Here is a 22,230-nt window from a genome sequence, read left to right on the forward strand (position 1 = left end):
GTTCTGAGAGAATAGCATTGAAACAAGTATACTATCAAGGGTGAAACAGATTACCAGCCCAGGTTGGATGCATGAGACAAGTGCTCAGGGCTGGTGCACTGGGAAGACCCAGAGGGATGGGATGGGGAGGGTGGCGGGAGGGGGGATCGGGATGGGGAACACATGTAAATCCATGGCTGATTCATGTCCATGTATGGCAAAAACCACTACAATATTGTAAAGTAATTAGCTTCCAACTAATAAAAATAAATGAAAAAAATAAAAATAAAAACTACAACTCATGGATTTAATTTTAAAAAAAAAGAAAGAAACAGACTCACAGATATGAAGAACCAACTGGTGGTTACCAGTGCAGGAAGCAGTTGGGAGATGCACAATATAGGTGTAGGGTATTAAGAGGTACAAACTATTCAGTATAAAATAAGCTAGAAGTAGGATTCCTGGATCATATGTTATGTTATGATCCAGGAATTCTACTTCTGAGCATATATCCAGAGGAAACCATAATTCAAAATAATACATGCACCCCAATGTTCATTGCAGCACTACTTACATTAGCCAGGACATGAAAGCAACCTGAATGTCTGAATGTCCATCAACAGAGGAATGGATAAAGAAGATGTGGTACATATATACAATGGAATATTACTCAGCCTCAAAAAGAATGAAATAATGCCATTTGCAGCAACATAGATGGACCTAAAGATGATCATACTAAGTGAAGTAAGTCAAACAAAGAAAAACAAATATGATATCACTCATATGTGGAATCTAATTTTACAATACGAAATAAATGAACTTATTTAGGAAACAGAAAAAATAAAATAAAATAAGCTAGAAAGATATGCTATATAATACAGCGACTATGGCCAGTATTTTACAGTAACTATAGAGTTAAACTTTTAAAACTGGAAATCACTATATTGTACAATTATAACATATAATATTGTACATCAAATATACTTTAATAAAAAAGAAAAAACCTTCCAACCTCCAATAAGTAATAAAATTACTCTTAAATAAAATGTTTATATAGAAAAAAAAACTAATGCCAGAATAACTCAGAAGAAGGTGTGGCGATTTGCCCAGGGAGGGATCAGGACAAAGGAAAGCTGTTTCTTTCTTTCTTTCCCACACTGGAAAAGGTTTAAGAGGTAGCAAATTTGACTTTGGTTTCAAAAGAGGAACTGGAGTTTTCTATAGAAAGGAATTTTAAGCAGAAGGAAGAGCAAGAATAGATGTTCAGAGACAGTAGAGAATATGAGGTCTTCAGATAAGGAGGAGGACATATTCAGGATCACCAGATTTGTGGAGGTTCTAAGAAAACTTGAGAAAAATCTGTGACTAGAATACAAAAAGTTGTGCATGTCATGATAAGGAATTTGGATTTATCCTATAAATTCAACAAGTATTAAAGAGAATGTTTTAAGGACAGCAACCATCATGGAGACGATCTGTAGTCTAGAATCCATTTAGGAAGTTTTCTAATGTTTTCTGAGTTAGAAATACAGAGGATGTCAATTACAGAGGTACCAATGGACTAGATTTGGAGTCATTTAATGACTAGCATTAATGAAATTTGCTGGCAATCTGGATGGCAGAAGTGAGAGAAGAGAAAAATCACCTGGAGAAGACCCTAAATTCCCTCATTTAGTTTACCAGAAAGATAGTACTTCAGTTATCTGAAAGAAAAAAAGAGAAACATTAATAGTTCACGGTTATAACAGCAGAAATAAAGAAGAGATCACAGTCTCCGTATGACAGTCACAAGGCTTGCTTATTTGATAGGCATTTCAATTTTTCTCACTCCTATTTGTGTCCCTACATATTGAATAGCACTTAATTTTATTCAACACATAAATTTCTTTCTATAACTAGTTTCAATAGATAGGTTTTAAAGCGGCTACGTGTGAAGGGGGGTGGTGGTGGGAAACTTCATCTTGTCCAAGAAACTTTCATCTTCCACTGGGATCAAAAACTGAAGAGTCTATATAGTATGTCATATGTAAAGTCCCTTAATTACAAACATTGCTCCAACCCACTACACAATCTTCCTTACATAGATAGGCACTATAGTATCTTGATTAAGTACAGGACTGCATTACCTGAGTTATTATCCTGTCACTATTTAACTACAAGTTTGTAACTACATAACTTAGGGTTTGTTATGTAACCTCTCAAGGTCTCACTTTTTTCACTGTCAAAATAGATCAACCTTCATGGGCTGCTGAGATGATTATACTATTTTCAGGAACATACTAATGGCTCAGTGACTATTAGTCATTTATTATTACCAGTATTGTTGTTTAGTTGCTAAGTCATGTCCAACTCTTTTGCAACCCCATAGATTGTAGCCCATCAAGCTCCTCTACCCTTGGGATTTTCCAGGCAGGAATACTGGAGTGGGTTGCCATTTCCTTCTCCAGGGGATCTTCCAGACCCAGGGACTGAATCCACGTCTTCTGCATGGGCAGGTGGATTCTTAACCACTGAGCCACTAACAAAACCTACTACTACTTTTACTCCTCCTTGAAATGCTCTTCATTTGGCAGGGCCGAGAGATATAGCAGGAAAAGATAGTTAAAAAAATCTTTGACACAACTTCATACTATAAACTTCTATAAACAGAATTATTAACTTCTTTTCCAACAGACATATCATATTTGTTATTTATTAGATGGGTTATATTAGCCTCAATTTTTAGGTATGAAAATTGAAGCTCAGAGTACCTAAGATACTGTTGTAAGTTTACAAAGATAAGAAGTTACAAAAGTTAAGTGGAGAACGTATGCCTTCTTCACCCTGTTCTATTCAATATCCTTATGGTTTAAAAAATTTGCCTATTTTAATAGCAATTAAAATACAGTAGAGTCTATCACTGTTACTTGTTTAGGCAGCTATGTATAGGTTTGGGTTCCACCTCTGCCACTTACTATCTGGATGATTTTGGAGAAGTTCCTTCTCTAAACTTCAATTACTTAATCTGGAAAAAAATGGAATAATATTTGCCTTTTATAATATTTAGGCATTGATTAAAACAACACATATAAAGCACTTCCAAGGGGCTTCCCTGGTAGCTCAGACAGTAAAGAATTTGGATCCAGTGTGGGAGACCCAGGTTCGATCCCTGGGTCTGGAAGATCCCTTGGAAAAGGGAATGGCAACCCACTCCAGTATTCTTGCCTGGAAAATCCCACAGACAGAAGAGCCTGGTGGGCTACAGTCCCTGGGGTCACAAAAAGTCGGACACGAGTGAGTGACACACACACACATACACACACACACAAAGCACTTTGAAAGTTGTTGGCATATAGGACTAAGCCCCCATTATCTATTTATTATTATTCTTATCTGAGTCTTCTAGTGTAAATTCAGTCTCTTTAGAAAGACACTAACAGATTTGCTGAAAAGGAATTACTTAGTCCTAAAAGTATTGTTACTCAACACACCAATATTCTTTATAAGATTAATGTTATGCTCTCAAGTGGCCCACCAAAGCTCCAATACACTGGCCACCTGATGTGAAGAGCTGATTCATTAGAAAAGACCCTCATGCTGGGAAAGAAAAGGTAGGAGGAGAAGAGGACGACAGAGGATGAGATGGTTGGATGGCATCACCGACTCGATGGGCATGAGTTTGAGCAGGCTCTGGGAGTTGGTGATGGACACAGAATTCTGGAGTCTGCAGTCCATGGGGTCACAAAGAGTCGGACATGACTGAGTGGCAGAACAAGTGGCCCACCAGGTATTCCAACTTTGCTTTGATAAATCATAATTTAGTTAATATCATTCTTATTGCTATTATTATATACAAGAAAAATTATGGATAGCTTATATCTAGGAAAATCACTATGAACATTAACATCATAGGCTGCATAGTACATGACCTACAATTTTATACTTAAAGAAAACAGTGGAAAATCCACTATGGTTCATTAGCTTCTCAGTTTGTACCACTAGGCATTTTGCCACTATCTCTTCCTAAATTATCTTACTCTGATGAGATGCCAGCTTAGAGGTGGTCTCCCATGTAAGTACAGTTACACTTATTTCAGAGTAATATATACTACTACTTATTAAAAAATGACCCAAAGAGATGGAAGTTAGTTTAATTTTAAGGGGGAACGGTTAATAAGAACACAAGTTTGAAAACAAACAAAATAGCAAAGTAGCACATATTATCTTCCACTCCTTTACTTATAAAAGCTATATGATGAGCATCTTTTATGTACCAGGTATTGTTACATCTTATTTCAAAGATGCTTAAGGCATGTTCTCAGTCCAGAAAGGGCTCACCACTTAGGCAGGGAGACGGAGAAATTAAATTAAAAAAAAGTACAGAGTGTGATAAGAGCAAAGATTAGAAAAATCTATTAAGTTTATATAGGGAAAGGGTTATCTAAGCCGTGTTAATGAAACTGAATTTATTAAGTTGTTTCCTTTGGTTTTGTGTGAAAAGCATGACAGGTCTCACACAACTTCAACGAAAAATGCCAGGTGACACAACTAATTGTTCTTATTGTAAATAGAATGTGTGGCCATGTTTCTCAGACTGCATAATGATGCTGACAGCTATAAATACTTCACTGTTCAGTATGTGCTAGGCACTGTTCTTAGCAAAACACTATCACATTGGATTCTTACAATAGCTCATATTACAGATGAGTAAACAAAGAATTATATGATCAAGTAACTTGCTCGAAGTCTCACAACTCCAAGACTGGGGAGTCAGGATTTCAAATCATGGAACACAATTCTGGCACTAAAGAGGTTACTTTTGGTAGATGAAGAATCTTCCCCCAAATTAGTAAATATAAAGGTAAGAAATTAAGCAGATCCCAAATGCTCGCAATTAGTTACATAGGAGACCAGTCTGCCCTGGCTCATGTTCCTTATTCACAGATAGAAAGAAGGGATATGGATCCTCCCATATCTCCTCCTGCACCTCCATAGGTCTAGTAGCAGACACAGGAATAATATTTAGGCTGCGTTATGTCCCTCTAATATCTAATAAACCAGACCAGCATTAAATGGTAACTGTAGGTCTTACACAGATAAATATCCTACTTCCATAGGATATTTATTAGCTAACGTAAACATAGAGCTCTGTTGTAATGAAACTTTGAAATTACTGAGACAAAACCACTTTAATAGGCCTCATTCCAATAATATTTCTCAGAACTTTTAATATAAATTGTTAATTTCCAAGATGGGATACACTATAAACATACTGCAAACTGAGGGGCGGCCGTGAGAAGATACCCCTCGTCCAAGGTAAGGACCAGCAGCTGCACTTTGATGGAGCAGCCGTGAAGAGATACCCCACGTCCAAGGTAAGAGAAACCCAAGTAAGACGGTAGGTGTTGCGAGAGGGCATCAGAGGGCAGAGACACTAAAACCATAATCACAGAAAACTAGCCAATCTGATCACAGGACCACAGCCTTGTCTAACTCAATGAAACTAAGCCGTGCTATGTGGGGCCACCCAAGACGGTCGGGTCATGGTGGAGAGGTCTGACAGAATGTGGTCCACTGGAGAAGGGAATGGCAAACCACTTCAGTGTTCTTGCCTTGAGAATGCCATGAACAGTTTGAAAAGGCAAAATGATAGGATACTGAAAGAGGAACTCCCCAGGTCGGTAGGTGTCCAATATGCTCCTGGAGATCAGTGGAGAAATAACTCCAGAAAGAATGAAGGGATGGAGCCAAAGCAAAACCACCACCCAGTTGTGGATGGGACTGGTGATAGAAGCAAGGTTCAATGCTGTAAAGAGCAATATTGCATAGGAACCTGGAATGTTAGGTCCATGAATCAAGGCAAATTGGAAGTGATCAAACAGGAGATGGCAAGAGTGAACATCAACATTTTAGGAATCTTCAAACTAAAATGGACTGGAATGGGTGAATTTTAACTCAGAAGACCATTATATCTACTACTGTGGGCAGGAATCCCTTAGAAGAAATGTAGTAGCCATCATGGTCAACAAAAGAGTCAAAAATGCAGTACTTGGATGCAATCTCAAAAACGACAGAATGATCTCTGTTCGTTTCCAAGGCAAACCATTCATTATCACGGTAATCCAAGCCTATGCCCCAACCAGTAATGCTGAAGAAACTGAAGTTGAACAGTTCTATAAAGACCTACAAGACCTTTTAGAACTAACACCCAAAAAAGATGTCCTTTTCATTATAGGGGACTGGAATGCAGAAGTAGGGAGTCAAGAAAAACCTGGAGTAACAGACAAATTTGACCTTGGAGTACAGAATGAAGCAGGGCAAAGGCTAATAGAGTTTTGCCAAGAGAATGCACTGGTCATAGCAAATACCCTTTCCAAAAATACAAGAGAAGACTCTACACATGGACATCACCAGATGGTCAACACCGAAATCAGATTGATTATATTCTTTGCAGCCAAAAATGGAGAAGCTTTATACAGTCAGCAAAAACAAGACGGGGAGCTGACTGTGGCTCAGATCATGAACTCCCTTTTGCCAAATTCAGACTTAAACTGAAGAAAGTAGGGAAAAACAATAGACCATTCAGGCATGACCTAAATCAAATCCCTTATGACTCTACAGTAAAAGTGAGAAACAGATTTAAGGGACTAGATCTGATAGACAGAGTCTGATGAACTATGGACGGAGGTTCGTGACACTGTACAGGAGACAGGGATCAAGACCATCCCATGGAAAAGAAATTCAAAAAAGGCAAAATGTTTGTCTGAGGAGGCCTTAAGAATAGCTGTGAAAAGAAGAGAAGTGAAAAGCAAAAGAGAAAAGGAAAGATACTCCCATTTGAATGCAGAGTTCCAAAGAATAGCCAGAATAAATAAGAAAGCCTTCCTCAGCAATCAATGCAAAGAAATAGAGGAAAACAACAGAATGGGAAAAGACTAGAGATCTCGTCAAGAAAATTAGAGATATCAAGGGAACATTTCACGCAAAGATGGGTTCGATAAAGGACAGAAATGCTATGGACCTAACAGAAGCAGAAGATATTAAGAAGAGGTAGCAAGAATACACAGAAGAACTGTACAAAAAAGATCGTCATGACCCAGATAATCATGATGGTGTGATCACTCACCTAGAGCCACACACCCTGGAATGTGAAGACAAGTGGGCCTTAGGAGGCATCACTACAAACAAAGCTAGTGGAGGTGACGGAATTCCAGTTGACCTATTTCAAATCCTGAAAGATGATGCTTTGAAGGTGCTGCACTCAATATGCCAGCAAATTTGGAAAACGTCAGTTTTCATTTCAATCCCTAAGAAAGGCAATGCCAAATATTCTTCAAACTACTGCACAATTGCACTCATCTCACATGCTAGTAAAGTAATGCTTAAAATTCTCCAAGCCAGGCTTCAGCAATACGTGAACCGTGAACTTCCAGATGCTCAAGCTGGTTTTAGAAAAGGCAGAGGAACCAGAGATCAAATTGCCAACATCCAGTGGATCATTGAAAAAGCAAGAGAGTTCCAGAAAAACATCTATTTCTGCTTTATTGACTATTGCCAAATCCTTCAACTGTGGAAGGAATCAATAAACTGTGGAAAATTCTGAAAGAGATGGGAATACCAGACCACCTGACCTGCCTCTTGAGAAACCTGTATGCAGGTCAGGAAGCAATAGTTAGAACTGGACATGGACAAACAGACTGGTTCCAAATAGGAAAAGGAGTATGTCAAGGCTGTATATTTTCACCCTGCTTATTTAACTTATATGCAGAGACTGGGCTGAAGAATCACAAGCTGGAATCAAGATTGCCAGGAGAAATATCAATAACCTCAGATATGCAGATGACACCACCCTTATGGCAGAAAGTGAAGAGGAACTAAATCCATGGCTGATTCATGTCAATGTATGACAAAAACTACTACAATATTGTAAGTAGCCTCCAACTAATAAAAATAAATGAAAAAAATTTAAAAAAAAAGTCTCTTGATGAAGGTGAAAGAGTAGAGTGGAAAAGTTTGCTTAAAGCTCAACATTCAGAAAACTAAGATCATGGCATCTGGTCCTGTCATTTCATGGAAAATAGATGGGGAGACAGTGGAAAGAGTGGCTGACTTTATTTTTTTGGGTTCCAAAATCACTGCAGATGGTGATTGCAGCCACGAAATTAAAAGACGCTTGCTCCTTGGAAAGAAAGTTATGCCCAATCTAGATAGCATATTAAAAAGCAGAAACATTACTTTGCCAGCAAAGGTCCATCTGGTCAAGGCTATAGTTTTTCCAGTGGCCATGTATGAATGTGAGAGTTGGACTATGAAGAATGCTGAGCGCTGAAAAATTGATGCTTTTGAACTGTGGTGTTGGAGAAGACTCTTGAGAGTCCCTTGGACTCCAAGGAGATTCAACCAGTCCATCCTAAAGGATATCAGTCCTGGGTGTTCATTGGAAGGACTGATGCTGAAGCTGAAATTCCAGTACTTTGGCCACCTCATGGGAAGTGTTGACTCATTGGAAAAGACCCTGATGCTGGGAGGGATTGGGGTCAGGAGGAGAAGGGGACAACAGCAGATGAGATGGCTGGAAGGCATCACTGACTCAATGGACATGAGTTTGAGTAAGCTCTGGGAGTTAGCGATGGACAGGGAGGCCTGGCGTGCTGTGATTCATGGGGTCACAAAGAGTCGGACATGACTGAGCGACTGAACTGAACTGAACTACTGAGTGTTCTATGGGATGCACTTTGGGAAACCATTCTAGAAAGTTAATTATGTAATTTTAGAATATAGTAATTATCACTGTAAGCATTCATATTTCTCTCTCGAGTAAATCAGGTGTCTTTTCAGAGGTCTTGTTGCTTAGCTACAAAGTAACCAGAAATGCTTAATGAATCATCTGAAAATCAAATTATCAATAAAGTACATTATCACTTTCTATTATTGGGAGAGTTGTTTGGCTTTTTTCATATTAAGAAGAAAGAGTCATATTTAAAACTTACAAGGTAACACAAGCTGCCTGATAACTTGATTAAGTAAGCATTAGAGCACATTTTAGGACTGCTTTATTGTAAATAACAGAATCTACAACCATGTTACAGGATCTACATGAACCATTCCTGTAAAAGCAGCTCCCTAGGGGATCTCAAGTACATCGTTACCCAAATACTAAATAGTATTTTACATTTTCTGAAAGTAGAAAAGCTATCAGAAGCTTCTGTCTTACATGTAGGGTATGAATTATTTGCTTCCATTAATTTTTTAACTTGTCAGCAATGCTTCCCTTTTGAAAAATACCTTATGGTTCCAAATTATGCATTCATATTATTTTTTTTTGCTAGTTGAACATTTCTGTCCATACTGTATCCCACCATAGTTTCTTAGCTTGATACCTGACACAGAATAGGTACCTAATTAATAGTTTTTGAAAAAATTGACAAATTACTGATCTGTACTTTCCCAGGAGAAAACATTTTCTAACTATTATTAATCAAATGGATTTTTATCTTCTATTTACAGTACACTGTTCTCATTTTCATACCTCCCTCTCTACACTTAGTCACATCTCGACTAATTGCTCTCGGCTTCTGCCAATAGCTTCTTCACCACCATGGTTATACCAATCCAGATCCCAGTAATCACAGCATTCTTCATAACAGCCAAGAACTTGAAATAATTTAAGCATCATCCATTGGTCAATGACTATATATACTGAAGTATTTCCAGATAATGAGATAGTATTCAGCATAACAAAGTACATGCTAAACATAATAAAAATTGTAAACTTCATGAAAACAGGAAAAAGTCAGCCACAAAGACCACTACTTTCATTATTCTATTTAAATGACATATTCAAAAATCACAGCTTCCTAGAGATATAAAGCTGATTAGTAGATACCTAGGGTTGGAGGTGAAGCCTGGAGGTAAAAATAGGGATGTCCTAAAGTGTTCTAAAACTGAATTGTAGTGATGGTTGTGCAACTTGGTAAGCTTATTAAAAATCATTGAATTGTATAAATGAATTAATTTTCTGGCATGTAAGTTAAACTTTGTAAGGTATAGTTCAGGCCAAGGCAGAAAAGAAGGAGAGACGACCTCAATGGAGGTAGGTTATGTTTATTCAGGCAAGCAGAGGCGACAGTCGCCCTAACGACCAGGTTGAGCGCAAGAGGGATCAGGGAGGCTTCATATTTAATAAAAGGAGGTTTGTGGAAGCGATAAGGGAAATGTTAGTCAGGTAGGGAGTTTGGGGTAATCTTTAGTTGAGATGGCATTTGTAGTTGAACAGGGGTTGGGAGGTTTGGGGCAGGGGATGATAAGTCTCAGGTAGATGCAACCAGCCCAGAGCATCAGGGCAGGATTTAAAGTTTGGTTTTGTTTTCCCCCAGAGGTTCGATGATTCAGCAAGGCCCTTTGAGACCACTGTTTTTCTTTTCTAGGCCGAAGGACTCCTTCACACTTAACATAAAGTTGTTAAGTAACTAATGAGTACTCACTCAAAATGAAGGTTCTGACCATCATCAGCCTATGAGCTAGTATCTTTGTTACATAAAACTGCTTTCTACATAGACATTCATTGTGTACCAGAAATGCTTTTGACATTAAATAATACTATTCTAGGAAATATTTGAGAGTTGTGATAACTATTTCATAAGCACCCATTTGTCAGCATGCCTTTACTATCAGGAAATACACATTTCATTTTCAGCAGACCTGACTGTATTATCCTGGATTAATCTCATTTTATTCTTTGATTTCTTTATCTGAAAAAAATATGATGCCCCTTCTTTATCAAGCATTTAAGTATTCACAAATGGAATATCTTCTAAACACAGAATATCAATTATGCCATTTAAATAATGTTCTGAGATGATTATTGCTCTAAGAGAGCTTTTTACCAAAGTTAGTTCCCAAGTGATTTTTTCTAAATGCATTGGAAACTGACAGCTACTTTGCCCCATTATAAATATATCAAATTGCACCCTTTTCAATGACAGAAACAGGTCAAAATATATTATAAAGCTAGAAAAACATTGCTTTTTAATAATACATTCATTCATGATTAGTAAGGAATATTCAGAATGCAACATTTAAGTAATTAAGTAGTTAAAATAGTTTTCCTTATACATGACATGAAAAAAATCCAGGTGGCTTATGTATTCAAATTCTTCATATACATTAAAATAGCTAATTTGAAAAATAGGTTTCTGCATTTTAAATCAGGTTGTAACAGAAAATTTTTTTTTCATTTATTTTTATTAGTTGGAGGCTAATTACATCATTACAGTAGTTTTTGTCACACATTGAAATGAATTAGCCATGGATTTACATGTATTCCCCATCCCAGCCCCCCCTCCCACCTCCCTCTCCACCCGATCCCTCTGGGTCTTCCCAGTGCACCAGGCCCGAGCACTTGTCTCATGTATCCAACCTGGGCTGGTGATCTGTTTCACCCTAGGTAATACACATGTTTCAATGCTGTTTTCTTGAAACAGCCCACCCTCACCTTCTCCCAGAGTCCACAAGTCTGTTCTATACATCTGAGTCTCTTTTTCTGTTTTGCATATAGGGTTATCGTTACCATCTTTCTAAAGTCCATATATATGTGTTAGTATACTGTAATGGTCTTTATCTTTCTGGCTTACTTCACTCTGTATAACGGGCTCCAGTTTCATCCATTTCATTAGAACTGATTCAAATGAATTCTTTTTAATGGCTGAGTAATATTCCATGGTGTATATGTACCACAGCTTCCTCATCCACTCGTCTGCTGATGGGCATCTGGGTTGCTTCCATGTCCTGGCTATTATAAACAGTGCTGCGATGAACATTGGGGTGCACGTGTCTCTTTCAGATCTGGTTTCCTTGGTGTGTATGCCCAGAAGTGGGATTGCTGGGTCATATGGCAGTTCTATTCCAGCTTTTAAAGAAATCTCCACACTGTTTTCCATAGTGGCTGTACTAGTTTGCATTCCCACCAACAGTGTAAGAGGGTTCCCTTTTCTCCACACCCTCTCCAGCATTTATTGCTTGTAGACTTTTGGATAGCAGCCATCCTGACTGGCGTATAATGGTACCTCATTGTGGTTTTGATTTGCATTTCTCTGATAATGAGTGATGTTGAGCATCTTTTCATGTGTTTGTTAGCCATCTGTATGTCTTCCTTAGAGAAATGTGTGTTGAGTTCTTTGGCCCATTTTTTGATTGGGTCATTTATTTTTCTGGAGTTGAGCTGGAGGAGTTGCTTGTATATTTTTGAGATTAATCCTTTGTCTGTTGCTTCATTTGCTATTATTTTCTCCCAATCTGAGGGCTGTCTTTTCACCTTGCTTATAGTTTCCTTTGTTGTGCAAAAGCTTTTAAGTTTCATTAGGTCCCATTTGTTTATTTTTGCTTTTATTTCTAAAATTCTGGGATGTGGGTCATAGAGACAACCTCTTTAACAAGTGGTGCTGGGAAAACTGGTCAACCACCTGTAAAAGAATGAAACTGGAACACTTTCTAACACCATACACAAAAATAAACTCAAAATGGATTAAAGATCTAAATGTAAGACCAGAAAATATTTTAATGTAGTACAACCACAAGCTTTTCCTGTATTTGTTTTTAGAACCTGAAAGTGAAATGTATAGATTTTTCACTATCCCTATGATTTAATTTTTCTCATCAGGAGGAGCTGAATGTAGTTGTCCTTTGGTGTATTTTTTTCCCTAAGAAGACATCTATGTTTTTCTACCTGAATTTTTGAATTTTTTCTTAACCAAAGGCATATTAACAATTTAAAGCATCTGAAGGTTTTTCAGATAGTTTCTCAATACTTTTGAACAAAAGAAAATTTCAAATTCAATCAAAATCTTACAGAATAAATATCAAGAGAACTTTAACTTAAAATGGTAATTCTATACAACTTGGAGATTAAGAAGGCCATATTTGACAAGGGCATCACTCTGCCCAAAATGCAGTGTTGGGCTGAATCCTAATTTATCTTTGAACCCCTGCCCATTATTCTTTGATACTAATAAATCCTTGAATTATAAAATTTAAATAAAACCCAGAAACAGTAAAAGAGAAGCTGAGAATGTCAAGTTGATATTAGCCTTAATACTTCAAATTAAATAAAGTATTTAAATAATATACTTCTTGGTTGTATGACCTTGGACAAGTTCTTACCATCTTTGAATGCCAGGTTATCGGCAAAATGGGTTGAGAGTTATACTATGCAGTAAATGAGTTAACATGTCAAACACTGTGTAGATCACTGATACATGGTAAGCATTCAATAAATGAGGAAGAAACTCAATTAATTCTTTATTGAGCCAATCAAAAACAAATTGAATCTAAAACAATGGTAACAATATAAGATATTCTATATTTCTTAGAATTTTCTATTGCAACCTGGACATGTAGGAGAAGCACTGAACTTAATATTCCTAAACATTATTCTAAAATTTTAGTCAAACCATTTATTTAAAAAATTATTGAGAAATGATTGTCATAAATGGGTAACTAAAACTAAACATTTTCTGTTTAACAGAAAGTTATCCTATATAAACAGACACCAGTTCTCAAGAGTTCATCATTCCATTTTTTTTTTCCTCAAAGTCACAGTCTAATTCAACTCCAGTGGCTTTTAGATATAGTGAAGTCGCTCAGTCGTGTCCAACTATTTGTGACCCCATGGACTGTAGCCCACTAGGCTCCTCCATCCATGGGATTTTCCAAGCAAGAATATTGGAGTGGGTTGCCATTTCCTTCTCCAGGAGATTTTCCTGACCCAGGGATTGAACCCGGGTCTCCTGCATTGTAGGCAGATGCTTTACCATCTGAGCCACCAGGGAAGTCTTTAGATATAGTAGATGACATTAAATGGCAATATTTTGTCAACAACTTAGTTCACAATATTTTGCCTTAAAATTTAGAAATCAATCACATACCTCATGGAACATACTATTAGAAATATTCAGCAACTTTTAAAAGCCACAATTCTGTAGTTACTCTGTATTTCCAATTTAGACATCAAACAAAACATTTCAAAAGAATCCTGTCACTACCATGGATTGAACTCCACAAGGAAGTATTGTGTATGTCTTCTCCAGCCACTCATTTTCTTGAATGATTAAAAGTTCATGTGAATGATATGCCTGAGAAACAGCACACTCTAGATCTATGATGTGTTATCATAATGTAGGTAAGATACACACATTTGCAGCAACATTTCATGCTAGGTGATAGATGTATGGTTTTAAGATGCCCATTCAAATGACAGGTCATCTATGATAAGTCTATTTGTGCAAAGTAATACACTGACTGAAAAATCATCTATTGCTTTAATGATCACATCAGGATCGTGAATATGATTTACGCATCCTTTATTTCTAAATTTGAAAATAAAGTTTTCACTTTCCAAATTAATTGGTTATCATTTTGGTTATTGGATTAAGTATGTATTGGAAGTTTATATGACTAAATTTTTTAATAGTCTTAAGAGAAAGTAAATGGAATTTAACTGAGAATCCTTCTCCTTTAGATCAATGCTCTAAATTCTTACTATTAATAAAAAAAAACCTGGTAGTCAAGTTTCATATTCTGATTCAGCAGATTCAGGACAAAGCCTGAGATTTTGTGTATCTGATAAGGCCACTAGTCCACAGACTACACTTTGAGTTCAAAGGCTCTAGGTTACTAACATACTGACAAAACAAAGTTTAAAAATTAGAAAAAAACTCTTCCATTAGGATATAAATATTAAATTCTGTGAGACAAGTCAAAGAAAAAGCTTGGTGACAGGAAAGAACATGGTATGCTAGAGTGGATGAAAAACCTTTAGTCCTTTATCATCACTCTGTAGGACATACTATAGATTATTTTCTCTCTGCTCACCTTCAGCCTACCTTAAATCCATTCTACAAATTCTATGAAATGCAGCATCAAATGTCTAGAGGGGAAGAAAATACGTAAACTTAGATGGGAATAAAATTTACATATTTATTTAAATTAACCTCTATCATTCCCTTTGATTACAAATGTAGATTAAAAAACTCATAATAGCAGTGCCTGCAATTCGATCTGTGTCTGTTGTTGATCACTACACCGTGTCCAACCCTTCTGCAGCTGACCCCATGGACTGTGGCTCATCAGACTCCTCTGTCCCTGGGATTTCCCAGGCAAAAATACTGGAGTGGGTTGCCATTTTCTCTTCTGGGGTATCTTCCTTACTCAGGGATCAAACCTCCATCTCCTGCATTGGCAGGCAGGATGTTTACCACTGATTCACCAGGGAAGCCCTTTGATCTGTACAGACATCCTATTCATCAGCTGTCCCCAATATTTCTGGCACCAGGGACTAGTTTTGTGGAACACAATTTTCCACAGACCAGAGGGTGGGGGGATGGATCGGCGGCCCCTGACATACATAATACATATTATGAATTTATGACAGTTATAAATCTATGAGTGGCTAGATCTATTTATAAGTATATATATTAAAAATGTAATATTCTAATTGTATTAACATATAATTTTTTTATAAGCCTTTGCAATTTACTTTTGGATTTTAAGGCATTTTTCTGAACAGAAAGAGACACACAGACTTAGAAAATGAACTCATGGTTGCCGGGGTTGGAAGGGGAGGGGATAGTCAAGGGCTTTAGGAAGGTCATGTACACACTGCTATATTTTAAATGGATAACCAACAAAAACCTATTGTATAGCAAAAAATAAATAAATAAATAAAGGCATTTTTCTTAGAAGGGATTCTGAGGTGTTACCAGACTGCCAAAGGGATTCATATCATAATCATTTCAACCATCGTGTGCCTACCGCCACTTTAACCTAACTTATTAGAATGTAATACTTCCAGCAACAATTTGATGCTCCCTCATTCCTTCTCAAGTTGCCTAGGTACCTACTGTCCATTTTCTTTTAGAAGCCTCCACACACTTGCATCATGGTATTCATCATATACATGCAGTATATTTCCTTGCATGTACCTCTAACACACTTCAAAAACACCAAAAGCGAAGGAAATATGACTGTTCGAGGCATCTCCTGTATCTGGCACATGATAGTTACAGTTGACCCTTGAACAACATGGATTTGAACTCTGTGGCTTCACTTAATCATCAACTTGTTTTTTTAAAGGTAAATACTGCAGTACTTCAAGGTCTGTGGCCAAATACCTAGATGCAGAATCAAAGAACTAACTGTAAATATAAAGGGCTGACCTTAAGACTTAAGTCTGATACTCATCTGTGTCACTAGGTATTTGTGGGTCCTTATACACTTTTCTTAATTTCTCAGCATTATACTCCTGCCAGTTGTTCAAAATAATTTAATAGTTTGTGGTTATGGATGTCCAAACCTCTTTAAAAGTAAGTGGGGAAACAGCATTGAAGGAATAATAAAATGTATTAAATTTGATACTCTATAGGACACTAAAGCTCCAAGATGTGTGAGAATGAGTTCTGTGCTCAAATAGTTATGAGAAAAACATTGTATACTAGGTCTTAGTACAGGGGTCAGATTTCTCTTTTTTTTTTTTTTTTTAACATAAAGGCTCGATAGTAATAAACATTTTTAGCTTTGCAGGCCATACAGTCTCTATCACAGTTATTCCTGTCATTATAACACAAAAGCAGCCATAGAAAATACATAAATGAATAGGCATTGCTATGTTCCAATAAACCCTTATTTATAAACACAGAGCTGGCTGAATTTAGCCCATCCTAATCACAGTTCTACTTTGCCAACAAAGTTCCGTCTGGTCAAGGCTATGGTTTTTCCAGTAGTCATGTATGGATGTGAGAGTTGGACTGTGAAGAAAGCTGAGCACCGAAATATTGATGCTTTTGAACTGTGGTGTTGGAGAAGACTCTTGAGAGTCCCTTGGACTGCAAGGAGATCCAACCAGTCCATCCTAAAGGAGATCAGTCCTGGGTGTTCATTGGAAGGACTGGTGCTGAAGCTGAAACTCCAATACTTTGGCCACCTCGTGAGAAGAGTTGACTCATTGGAAAAGACCCTGATGCTGGGAGGGATTGGGGGCAGGAGGAGAAGGGGATGACAGAGGATGAGATGGACGGATGGCATCACCAACTCAATGGGCATGAGTTTGAGTAAACTCCCGGAATTTGTGATGGACAAGGAGGCCTGGTGTGCTGTGATTCATGGGGCTGCAAAGAGTCGGACACGAATGAGCGACTGAACTGACTGACTGACTGAGTCACAGTTCTACATCCTCAGATGCAATCTACTAGAAGAGTGGGAAATTATACAGGACAATTTTAAATAAAATGTAAACACAATGTTGCTAAACATATTTGAACATAGATCAACTTCTATTCCAACTAAGAACACATCAGTACACAGTATCTAAAGTATTTTATATGCTCCTACATATGTAGTTTGTGTATGTGGTGGGGACAGAGGAACATATTGAGACTGAATATAAATGGTCAATCATAAAGCTGAAATTTTCTTTGACATTGTATTTAATTGAAAACCATTTATAGGAATATCAACTTTACTGCTTGAACAAATATATTTAATTTCATTCTTAAGTATTATAAAAATTAAATGCCTCTTTATGCATTTTTAAAATTTCCATACGCCTGTTCAGTTAAAAAATATAAGAAGCAAAAAAAAATATTATAACAATCCCAAAATAGTTTTATATCTTATCTACATCTCACACAAAAGCTATCTATCTCATTTATTAGCTCTAAGATTAGGGTCTAATTAAAAAAAGTGATGTATAGGACAGATTAGCTGTATATAGATTTCAGCCCAGGCCTATATCAACAGATTTGCCTGAAACTCACCAATTTTCTCAGAATTAAATATTTGAATCCTAGAAAATGATCCCCCTCCTCATTTTAGGGCTTACTTCACCAACCTTCTGTCATTGAATCTCTCAATATTTTCTCTCTCTTGTATAATTTCATTAGAATCAAGTGAACCACACTAGGTAAACCTTATTTAAATAAATGTTCATATTATCCTTTTCTCAGTGAAAGAAAAAATAAACTATAGGCTTTATATGGCATCATTTTTCTGCCTTAACTTTATATTTATTTATAATTGTTAAGTTTACTGCAAACTGTAGACACACAGAGGGCTGCAGCTTACAGAAATGTAAGAGCACCAAACACTTCTCCCTGAGAGGAAACATCTATCTGCACGATGCCTGATAACTATTTTATCCAGCTGCTACCCCATTTATACTAAAGCAACATCAAAACTCCAGTTCAGGGACTGGTATAATCCAGATACCTGAGACTACATTTCTAAGTTCCCAAAAGTCTAAATCTAGGTTCAAATTAATCTCCAAGGTCAATATCTTCTTTCTGTTTTCTATCTTTCTTGCTAGACTCTGTGTTCTCTTAAAATGCTTGCTTCTTTCTTATCTGGATTTTTTGAGCATAAACTTCGGTCTCCATAAAGCAATATGGCTCATTAATAAACAACAAACAGAAAATTGTTTAAGGTGTATAAGATTACCCAACTAAGACTTTTTAGGGTTGCAGAGTCAGACACTACTGAGCGACTAAGCCCACAGAACACATTATATAATAAAAATATTAACTTCAAGATGTAAAAAAAACCCAAATGACAATTTTAATATATAATAAAGAATAAGCCTAATAAATGGGAAACAAAACAAAAAAACGGTTAGTTGGACTTAAAGGGAGAAATAAGGAAGTAGGAAACAAGAGACTTAATGTTCATACAATGAATGTATCTCTATATATTACACACTTTTTCATTCATGCTGACTCAAAAGAACATGGTGATGACAGAAGATGAGTAATAAGTGGTACCCTAGTTCGAGCAGACCTGCAACAAGAATCTGAGTGTATGTAGTTTATTTGCGGTACAGGCAATGTGAGCTGGACAAAGATACAAAAAAGGGAAGGAAGCGTGTGATAACAAGCAAAATATCACAGCAGATGAATGGAAATTAATCCTCTGTGAAACCCTAAGAAAGGTGTAAGGTTTATACCTCAGTGTCTGTCTGCACTGGAATTTTTAGGAAATTCCTAAGAACCATTGGTTGAGGTTTCTCAGAGTATAAATTCCTTATCTTTTTTGGCTTGACACACATGTGAACAGGATAAATTTTAGGGTCCCCAGGGGTAAAAAAAATATATATATTAGGCACAGATATTAAGATCCTGGCATAAGGGTACTGATTGACTCAGGAACCTGAAAGAAAAGAGGAACTTCACAGAGGAGGAAGACAGAGAGTTGTACCTTAAAGGATGAGTAGGTGGTTACTACACAGAGAAGAGAAATAACCAGCGTATAGAGAGAAAAGGAACAGCAAATTTATCAAAGGCGGGGGTTCTGTATTTTCCTTAATATTTGGTGTTCCCACTTCTTGGACATTCTTACATTTGATAGTGATAATGGGTAATATGTCACTTGAGAACACCGAGTTTTTGAGGCATAGAGATTTCAAGGATTTTCTAGATTAGTCATCTTTGTAGTGTAGAAAAGTAACTGTGGCCTATTATTTTAAAACCAGTCTCTATCATATTCAAGGACTGTAAGACAATATAATAAAGATGACCATTTTCCCCAAGGTGATCAATCGATTCAGTCCATTTCCAGTCAAAATCCAGGAGGCACTTTTTTTAATGGGCAAGCTCATTCTAAAATGTATATAGGAAAGCAAGAACCCTAGAGCAGTTGAAGGAATTTTTTTAAAAAAAAAGGATAAATCAGGAGAATGTATACTATCTGGTTTTTAAGATTTATTATAAAGTGACTGTGATCAAGGGAATACAGCATTAGCAAAAAAATAAAGATATAAGTCAATAGAAAAGAATAACAAGTCGAGAAACAGATCCACACACATATAGTCAACTGATTTTCAAAACACATACCAAGTTAACTCAAGTTAACTGTACTGGAATAACTAGATATCCAAACAGAGAAGAAAATAATTAATGTTGACTCTATCCTCAGACCAAAAGCATAATTTAATTCAAAAGAATCGCACACCATAGTTTTATTGAAGTAAATAAAGAAAATGGCACAAATGTGTACAACTCTACGATTTAACACAAATGTGACAGATCTATGAAAACATCACTTAGGGCAAGAAAAGCCGTAAGCTGCCAGTACGACAGATGTCTTAGTGGCATTTGGCATGGCAAATTCAACAACCATCCTCCTCTGCAGCGGTAGCCAGGAGGCTGGCATTTAAAACTATGTTCACCGTGGAGACTGACATCAACAGAATGGTGGACTGCTAGGCTCTAAGCTCTTGTTGCTCCAAGGAAACAAAGTTGAAGGGTTTATACTATCAGATTGTACTTTTTTAAAGAAAATGATTACATGTACATATATTTACAGTGAAACACTATTCAGTAATAAAAACACTGAAGAAATAAAGAAACTGAATTTGGGATTACCATAGGGGAAAGGTGATTGGGGGAAGGGCTAAATTAAGATGTTGGAATTAACATATATACAGTATCATATATAAAAAAAGAGGGTAAAGAATCTGCCTGCAAGGCATAAGACCTGGGTTTGATCCCTGGGTCGGGAAGATCCCCTGAAGAAGGGCATGGAAACCCATTCCAGTATTCTTCCCTGGAGAATCCCATGAGCAGAGGAGCCTGGCAGCCTATAGTCCATGGGGTCACAAAGAGTCAGATGCTACTGAGCAACTAACATTTTCACTTCACACATGGGAAGAGAAACTGAAAAAGAATATATGTGTGTGTGTGTGTGTGTGTTACACACATATGGGTTTCCCTGGTGGCTCACCTGGTAAAGAATCTGCCTGCAATGCTGGAGACCTGGGTTCAATCCCTGGGTTGGGAAGATGCCCTGGAGAAGGGAATGGCTACCTACTCCAGTATTCTAACCTGGAGAATTCCATGGACTGTATAGTCCATTGGGTCACAGAGTCAGACACAACTGAGCGACTTTCACTTTCACTCACACACACACACATATATACACACACACACGTGATTGAATCACACACACATTTATACACACACACATATAATGGAATCACCTTGCATCTGAAACTAACACAACATTGCAAATCAATTCAATGAAAAAGAATGAAGTTCTAATATGTTCTACAACATGGATAAATTCTGAAAACATGCTAAGTGAAATAAGCCAGATATAAAGCATCAAATATATATGACTCCATTTATATGAATTATCTAGAATAGGTAAATTCATATAGATAGAGAATAGCATATAGAAGTTACCAGGGGCTGAGTGGAAGGGTTATGAGGATTTATTGTTTAATAGGTACTGAGCTTCTGTTTGAAATGACAAACAGTTCTGAAAATGGATAAAAGTGATTGTTGCACAACATTAATATACTTAATGCCAGTAAAGTGTACCCTTAAAATAATTAAACTAATAAATTCTGTAATACATATTTTACCATAATGAAAAATCATAGATGTCTGGTTTAAAATTTATGTAAATTGAATCACAAAGGCTATCTACTCTGTTGTGGCTAGATTATTTTTGTCTGTGTTGTTTGTAAAGTTCATCTATGTTAGTACATATAGTTGCAGACCATTTACTTTCATCGTTGTATAATAGTCCACTCTGTGGATATAGTACTATTTATATATCTATGCTACTACTAATAGATATTTCAATTGTTTCCAATGCTGGGTTATTATGCATAATAATATTCCGTTTAGTGCGGTCACTCAGTTGTGTCCAATTCTTTGCAACCCCATGGACTGCAGCACGCCAGGCTGGCCTGTCTATCACAAACTCCTGGAGCTTGCTCAAACTCATGTCCATTGGGGTGGTGATGCCATCCAACCATTTCATCCTCTGTCGTCCCCTTATCCTCCTGATTTCAATCTTTCCCAGCAGCAAGGTTCCAATGAGTCAGTTCTTCGCCATCAGGTGGCCAAAGCATTGGAGCTTCAGCATCAGTCCTTCCAATGAATATTCAGGATTATGAAGCAATATTTTAGCCTCCATAATAGGAGGAAAATGAACATGCTTTTGTCATTACACATTGTAGATAAATGGGACAAAATACCATAATAATTCTCAGAGGTGATTAAGCCACAGTGAAAAAACTTAAGGTGTCTTATATATAGGCTATTTATTATATAGTTGAATTGAAATATTCCCAACTTATCTTCAGCTTATACCTGCCTTTCATTAATTTCCAGCCTCATTCTTACTTGATTGCTGTGTGTGAAAAGGTAAATAACTTCCCTAGATACTTATTTTTGCCCCAAGTACCATATACCCATATGAAAATTAGGTACATAAGATCAG

At 36.9% G+C, this 22,230-nt stretch overlaps 1 non-coding gene across 1 annotated transcript; it reads right to left on the reverse strand.

The window, feature by feature from the left end:
• Positions 1–13,711: 13,711 nt before the first annotated feature.
• On the reverse strand, positions 13,712–13,784 carry TRNAC-ACA (transfer RNA cysteine (anticodon ACA)). Its single transcript has one exon. It is a non-coding gene; the product is annotated as a tRNA-Cys (tRNA).
• Between the last annotated feature and the right edge of the window lie 8,446 nt (positions 13,785–22,230).

The sequence above is a fragment of the Odocoileus virginianus genome, chromosome X, assembly GCF_023699985.2.
Source record: "Odocoileus virginianus isolate 20LAN1187 ecotype Illinois chromosome X, Ovbor_1.2, whole genome shotgun sequence".
Classification (NCBI taxonomy): domain Eukaryota; kingdom Metazoa; phylum Chordata; class Mammalia; order Artiodactyla; family Cervidae; genus Odocoileus; species Odocoileus virginianus.